Below are 7,402 nucleotides of genomic sequence, written 5' to 3'. Positions count from 1 at the left end.
AATGGAAAAACCAAGATCAATCGTGCACGCAACACAAGTAAAAGAAGAAGAAAAATGGAACAGAGAATCAGAAGTGGCATTCTGCTGCGGCCAGCACAGCGGGAATGTCAGCCAAAGCTCGGTTAGATTTCGGTTGAGCGGCGCGATGTCCACGGAGGCTAGCATTTGCTGAGCGGACAAGAGAGAAAGAGACCCTTGACCTGATCCAGGCCAGTACGGTGAAATGGTTAAAAAATGCTGCTTCCGGGAATACCTCCCGAACAACCACATGCCATCATGTTCTCAGCCATCACGAGAGAGGCCATCATGAAATCAGTCCTCAATACCAACGGTGCGGCCGGACCCTCAGGCATGGACGCCAATGGCTGGCGAAGAATCTGTTCGTCCTTCCATAGTGCCTCTGATGCTCTCTGCGATGCGCTCGCCCTGTGTGCCCGTCGCATAGCGACCACTGCCATCGACCCTTCCTCCCTTGAGGCCTATACCGCCTGCAGGCTGATCCCATTAGACAAGCAACCCGGAGTTCGGCCCATCGGAATTGGTGAGGTCGTCCGACGTGTTATCGGCAAGGCCATATTGATGGTAGTAGGCCCAGCAATTCAGCAAGCCACAGGGTGCCTCCAACTGTGCGCAGGTCAACAGAGCGGCATCGAAGCAGCCATCCACGCTATGCGATCCGCATTCGCGCAAGACGACACTGAGGCCGTGCTCCTAGCCGATGCATCAAATGCGTTCAATCGTATCAACCGCAACGTATGCATTCGCAACATCCAGCATCTGTGCCCAGAATTCTCCACCACCATCGTCAATACGTACCGGTCCCCATCCCGGCTGTTCGTCGGTGGCGAGACCATTCTCTCCTGTGAAGGAACTACACAAGGCGATCCGCTCGCAATGGCAATGTATGCGTTGGGCACCGTGCCTCTCATCCGTCGTGCTGCCTCTAGCAAAGCCGTACAAGCGTGGTTCGCAGATGATTCCACAGCAGCAAGCACTCTCACCAGGCTTCATAAGTGGTGGTCCATCCTGGAAGAAGAAGGTCCATCCTATGGATACTACATCAACGCCAAAAAGTCGATACTTTTGGTGAAGCCCGAGTGCTTAGATCGAGCCAGGGAAATCTTCCAGGACTCCAGCATAGACATCCGGTCGGATGGGTGTCGCCACCTAGGTGCCGTCCTCAGATCACCAACATTCTGTTCGGCATATGTGTCAGGCAAGGTGGATGAGTGGTGTCGTGAAGTGGATGTTCTGGCTGAGTTCGCCCGCACCCAACCACAAGCGGCATTTGCTGCCTTCGGCCAGGGAGTTCGCCATCAGTGGTCCTTTGTCGCCCGGACAGTGCCAAATACGGCCGACCTGCTCGCACCCTTGGAGGAAAGAATCCGTACCAAATTCATCCCTGCCATCATCAACCGCGTTCCGCCAGGAGACATCGAGCGTGCCATGCTGGCCCTACCGTGCAGGGACGGAGGGCTGGGGATCGTCAGCCCATCCTCCCTTGCCTCCCAGTTCCAGGACTCTATGCATATTACCAAGTCTCTCGTGCAGAAGATCCTCCAGCAAGATCAGTCAGCAGAAGGCGTCCCAGCTGCCACCATCACAGCGAAGGCAGAGATTGTTTCCCAGTCCCGGCGCCTGGCGAAGGAAGCGGTTGCCTCGGTCATTGCCACCTCCACCAGCACCACAGAGCGCACCCTGAATCTTGCTGCTGAAAAGGGCGCCTCCAGCTGGTTGACCTGTCGGCCCCTTCGTCAGTATGGTTTCAACCTACACAAGCAGGCGTTCTGGGACGCTCTCTGCCTACGGTATGGTTGGACCCCTCCAGGCCTGCCAACAGAATGTGTGTGCGGCAAAGCGTTTTCACCGGAACACGCGCTGTCTTGCCCAACTGGTGGCTACCCCGCCATGCGGCATAATGACCTTCGGGATCTCACCGCATCTCTCCTGCGTGAAGTGGCCCATGATGTCCAGGTCGAGCCACATCTCCAGCCGCTAACCGGTGAGACCTTCCGTCACCACTCCGCCATCTCCGAGGATGGTGCCCGCCTGGATGTGGCCGCATCGGGTGTCTGGGGTGGACGTTTCGAACGGGCACTACTGGACATCCGGGTATTCAACCCGCACGCCCGCTCCAACCGCCAACAGTCCATCACAGCCACCTACCGGAAGCATGAGGCCGAGAAAAGGCGCGCGTACGAAGAACGCGTCCGGGAAGTTGAACACGCGTCTTTTTCTCCCATTGTGTTCAGCGCTTCCGGCGGCTACGGCAAGTCCGCCTCCGCTTTTTTCAAGCGTGTCGCCTCTATGCTCGCCGACAAGAGAAAGGAGCCCTTCTCCTCACTTCTTGCCTTTATTAGGTCAAGGGTTTCCTTTTCTCTTGTTCGTGCCTCCAATGCCAGCCTCCGTGGTCACCGCAGGCCACGGTCTCAAGATGCCCGCCAGAGAGTCATTGACTCTGATGCTTCTGTGGTCCTTGCTGCTGCAGAGTGCTTTCGGTAACTATCCGTGGTGTGTTTGGCTACTGTTCTGCTTCAGTACCCCCCCCCCCCCCCCACTTTTTCATGATTTTGCATGTTATCGTTTTCTCGGATTCCGGTTTTCCACTCTGTTATGTTCGAATCCATAGTCTGTTTAGTTTGTACACGATTTGTACGCAACTTCTCATTGTTTTTTTTTGTTTTTGTTTTTTTTACCAGGCGTGGGCCATCCCCTGATCATATAATAGGTGCCAAAGACTGCACAGACGAAAAAAAAAAAAATGCTGCTTTGTAGACCTATGCATATGCGCATGTACCAGGGAGTCGTAAAAATATTTTACGACTCCCTGGCATGTACGAGTACGTAGTGTAGTCTACCACCGCGGTACCGGTCTACCGAGCCGGAGTGTGCGAGCACGTAGATCTACAAAACACGTCTTTGCACTCGATCGTGCAGCTGGGTGAAATCCGACCCAGGTGAAGTCGGCGCGGCGCGCGCTCCAGTAGTAGTTTGAAGTTTTATTACGCGAAAGACTTAGGGCCGGGTTCCACTGCGGCTCCGCTGCTCCGCGGCACTTGGCTGCATGCAGCGGAGTAGCGCGGTTCCACTGTCACTCGCCATTCGCGGTACCGCGGTCGTGGTCCACACTTTTTGATGACGTTTCACCTGCCTGCGCGCGCGCGAAATCAAACAAATCCTCGTGTTCTGGCCTGCGCAACGAATTAAAATTTGAATTTTAAAATTCTGGCGTACAAAACAATGCAAGTACGGGAAACAGGTCGAGCCGCGAGCGCGGCTCGGAGTTTTTGGTCAAGAATCGTAGCAAAAGCTCGCGGTGAGCCGCGGACTCGCTGCTCCAGCTCGAGCCGCGGTCACTATGGTAATGATGACGTTTCAAGCCGCGAAAGACGAGCAGCGGAGCCGCAGTGGAACCCGGCCCTTATAGGCGATTCACACGACAGGCAAATCCACGTTTACAGGAAAGTCACCATGGAGATATTCCTGCGGGTGACCAAAATTTGCCCGCGGGAATCAAAAGTGTCCATGGCCTTTTTGCCCGCGGATGCACTCATCTGCGGGCACTTTTACAGTTATGAATATGAGGCTGTGAGGTCGTACTATCGTACGGTAGTCTTGAACCCTGGTTGTTTGGCCTTTGTTTTTGGGTACTCATTCCAAATCACCACAGTAACGCCGTATACTCACCGGATACTCGCGGGAGCTCTGGCCCGCGGCCGTGTGAACTGCGGCCTCACGTTTCACTTCCTGCGGGCACTTGACAAACGTGGATTTGCCTGTCGTGTGAATCGCCTATTAGGGCCTGGTCAGACTGCGGCAACTTTTGGTTGCCTGACGAAAAAAGAACAGCGTCCAGAATCGCGATCACACTACACATGTGGGGAGAATGAAAATTCAAACTTCATTTCGAGCGTCAAGTGGTAATCTCCACGAACGACGTCAAATTCCTTCACCTTGGGATCGCCAACACCTTCAGTGCAATCCTTGCAACCATCCTTATGAGTTTTGTTGTTGTCCGTGGCCAATTAGCTCCTCGATATCGAGATGAAAAAATCAGTGATTATCAGCGTCAATGGCGTATCAGCGTCAAATCCTGTTTGGAGCGGAAAAGCGTGGCCCGTTCTTGCTTTTTTTTTGGAGCGTCAACTCTCGCTTTTGCCGCTCTAGCTCTGGCGGCAAGTTACTATGGAGATTCGGATTATAATCCTAGGATTATTTCGATTTTGCCGCAGTCTGACCAAGCCCAACTTTTTTTGCGGATTTTCTGCCATAAAAAATAACGTCACATGCACAGCCCACGGCTGTTATGCATGCATAATCCAGCGACATTATGTACGGTACAACATTTTCCCGTCGCCCCAGTGATCCATGATGCTGTCGTACGCGACCTTGCTGCCTTTTTCAAATCTCTGGAAATATTCGGCAAGGTTTCGCCTATGATTCTGTCGATTCCAGCCGTTTTCTACGCTGGATTCGCGAAGTCTAAGCGAATTCACCTTCCTGCCTTCAAGCTGCGGAAGCAGATATTTTGATCGTCAAAATGCGTAATGGGAAAGTGAAGTTACGATCTTTTTCGTTTCGTTCTTCCTCGTCGTGCCGGCCATTGGCGTTTATCAGAATTGGCTCACATTCGAGGCTTCCTCCTAAGGGGTGCAGAATTTTTGGCAGCTTTCACGCCAATTTTCATTGAAAGGTTTGTCCTTTTCCTACGTCGTAGTTATATTTTCATTGCCGCCCAGATTATCGTTTTCGTGCCCAAGTCGATTTGCGTGGCGTGCTTGGACGTCAATTGCAAGTGTTTGCTGATATATGCAGGACGAGTGGAGGTGTGTTCTCCTGCCTCAATGTCCAACGAAGACCCCGGTTTCTTCCGCCATAGGAGGGATCCGTGCATGCTTCGTTCTGGATGTCAGCAAGTACAAATCAGACATGCATCCAATGAACATTTTTTGAAATTCATGCTTTCGAAATGTATGTAGAAACAGGACACTGTGTAGAGAATTTAAATGTTAGAGATGCAAGATTCCCCATCTGTCTGAGGCCGTACGTGTAGACACATAGGCATGGGTTTTTTGTATTACTAGTGTTACTGCAGATTTAGGCCACGCACAATGTAGTCTTTCGACGATCCTGCTGAAAAGCACATAATTATGTGCATGCGTAAAGACCATACTGAAATACTAAGTAATTGAACAACAACAAACGGCAACCATGATGCAGCTTATATATCTTTCACTACATCAGCACAAAGCACAGCATGGCACTCAGGACAGGGCCGCAGCCGCTGGTGATGGTCGTACCCGGTTTTACCACTCTCGGCGTTCATGATAATTACATGTAACATGTTCAATATGCAAACGATTATGTAGAACACTAATAGGCTATCCTCGTACACTCCTCACTAGAGTCCCTCCTAAACTGCTTTCTTCTTTAGTGAGGACTACTGTACAAGCTGCATTATGCAGAGTATCTGTTGCTACCGGAGTGTGTAGCCGAAACAACCAGATTATTATTCTGATGCGAATAAGATACACAGCATCACGCATCTTCATGACCGTGCCATTCCTATGGAGCTGGCTCAGGGCTTGATGGCAATGCAGTTCACCTGCTGAATTGACAGATGTCCATGAATTCATTTTAAAATAACAAGTCGTTCAAGTGAGAATTCAAGTCGGCAGGAATAGCGCAAGCGCTAAGCTTAAGCTCCCACGTAGGGAGCAACACACAATCCCAAAGTATCGCCGAAGTCGCATCAACCTCTTCTTCACATTAACTACAATACGGCGAAATAAATCAAAGTTGTAAGAAGCTAAATAATTCTGTGACTTGAAACAAGCATTGATAAAATAACACCTATAGCAGGTCCATGTGTTATATAAGTTAGAGACTGGAAGATTTCCTCTATTTGTACACTAACAACACCAACATGGAAGCGTTGCGGGCAACCAACTCCGCCATGCTATGACACTTGATGATGTATTGTGGTACTTTGCTTATCACTGCAAGCCCACTGGTTGACTTGACCATCATCCATTGCTTCTTCCATGACGAAGATCAGCAGTGCAACTGTGGCAATAAATATCACCGCCTCCAATGCCGCACTTATTGGAGGAGCACATTCTACTGGAAATGAAACACTTCAATGTTCAGTTAGTGCTGATCTGGAATAGTATGGAGAGCAGGGTGGTGAAGGGTTACGCATGAAGAGACATACATGTAGCTGCTATGTCATCAACTTTGCGTTGAGAGAGTAGCAGACGATCGAATTCTATCCTTCTCCTTCTCCAAGATGAATTGCAATCAGTCTAACGATTTATTTGTGCTCTTTTCTTATGCACGGAAATCTGGCTGTAAGCTGTCCTCAGGGGAGAACATGTTCTAGAATAAGAGCAGTGGGGTTCCATCTGTTCACGTCATGATGGTAGTGAGTCAAGCAAACGTGCCCCCTTCTAGTTCGGAAGTTTCAAACACAACTAATTCCATGATGCACTACATTACTAGAATTTATTACACTGCATCGTCTTGAAAACAATTCCTGTATTGACTCCAGGACATACTAGCTTCAGTACTTCGCCGAAGGGAGGCTTCCAGGTCTTGGTAGACTTATTCTCCTCCAGCATGGCCTCATACGACCTCTCCAAGGCACGAATCCATCGCCCCAAAAACAAAAACTTTCTTCGATAAATTTGAAAAATGTGCAGAAAGACTGCACGCGTCGGCACGCTGTGCGTACGCGAGCTGTTGCGATGCGGGTTGCTACGGTACGCCGCCATATTGATAAATGTCGCACTCGGAACAGCCGTGAGCCAAGCCTTCGTAGATCTACGTCACAGTACGTGGTCGCGTCGCGCGATCCGCGATACCGACCGGAAGCTCCTTGGGACACTTGGCCGTGGCCATTGGCATTGCAGGGTCGGACAGATTTAGCTTGCATTCGCGTACACGTACATGACTTTTGTACTACAGTACACCAGGTACACATTGACCTGCATTCACACTCGCATAGTCGGTGGAAAGAAAGCTAAGCATTGCGGCGGGAAGGGAGGAACAGAAACGTTTTTTGTTTTTGTTTTTGTAGATCAGTGGTAGATGGACACGTTTTGTTTTTGTTTTTGTCCTCATCATGATCCGATATCATCATGGCAAACGAGGTTAGAATACTAGATGGAGCGGAGGAATTGGAGGATTTCCTGAAAGTTGCCCTACCGCGTGCTAGCTTTGTAACGAGGACCACAGAAAAACCGTTTTCAAACAGGTAAGACCCACCAAAGCAGAGCACCAAAATGCTGTCTTCGAAGCTTCGTCGTGTTTATGTTGGTTCCAAAGGAGCAGTGAGTCGTATAATTGATAGGTTTTGAAGAGAAGAATATGTAGTGTGCATTGCCCTACATTAGTGCACAGT

Source organism: Sycon ciliatum, chromosome 4 (genome assembly GCF_964019385.1).
Source record: "Sycon ciliatum chromosome 4, ocSycCili1.1, whole genome shotgun sequence".
NCBI lineage: Eukaryota > Metazoa > Porifera > Calcarea > Leucosolenida > Sycettidae > Sycon > Sycon ciliatum.
This window is presented reverse-complemented; position numbering follows the sequence as displayed.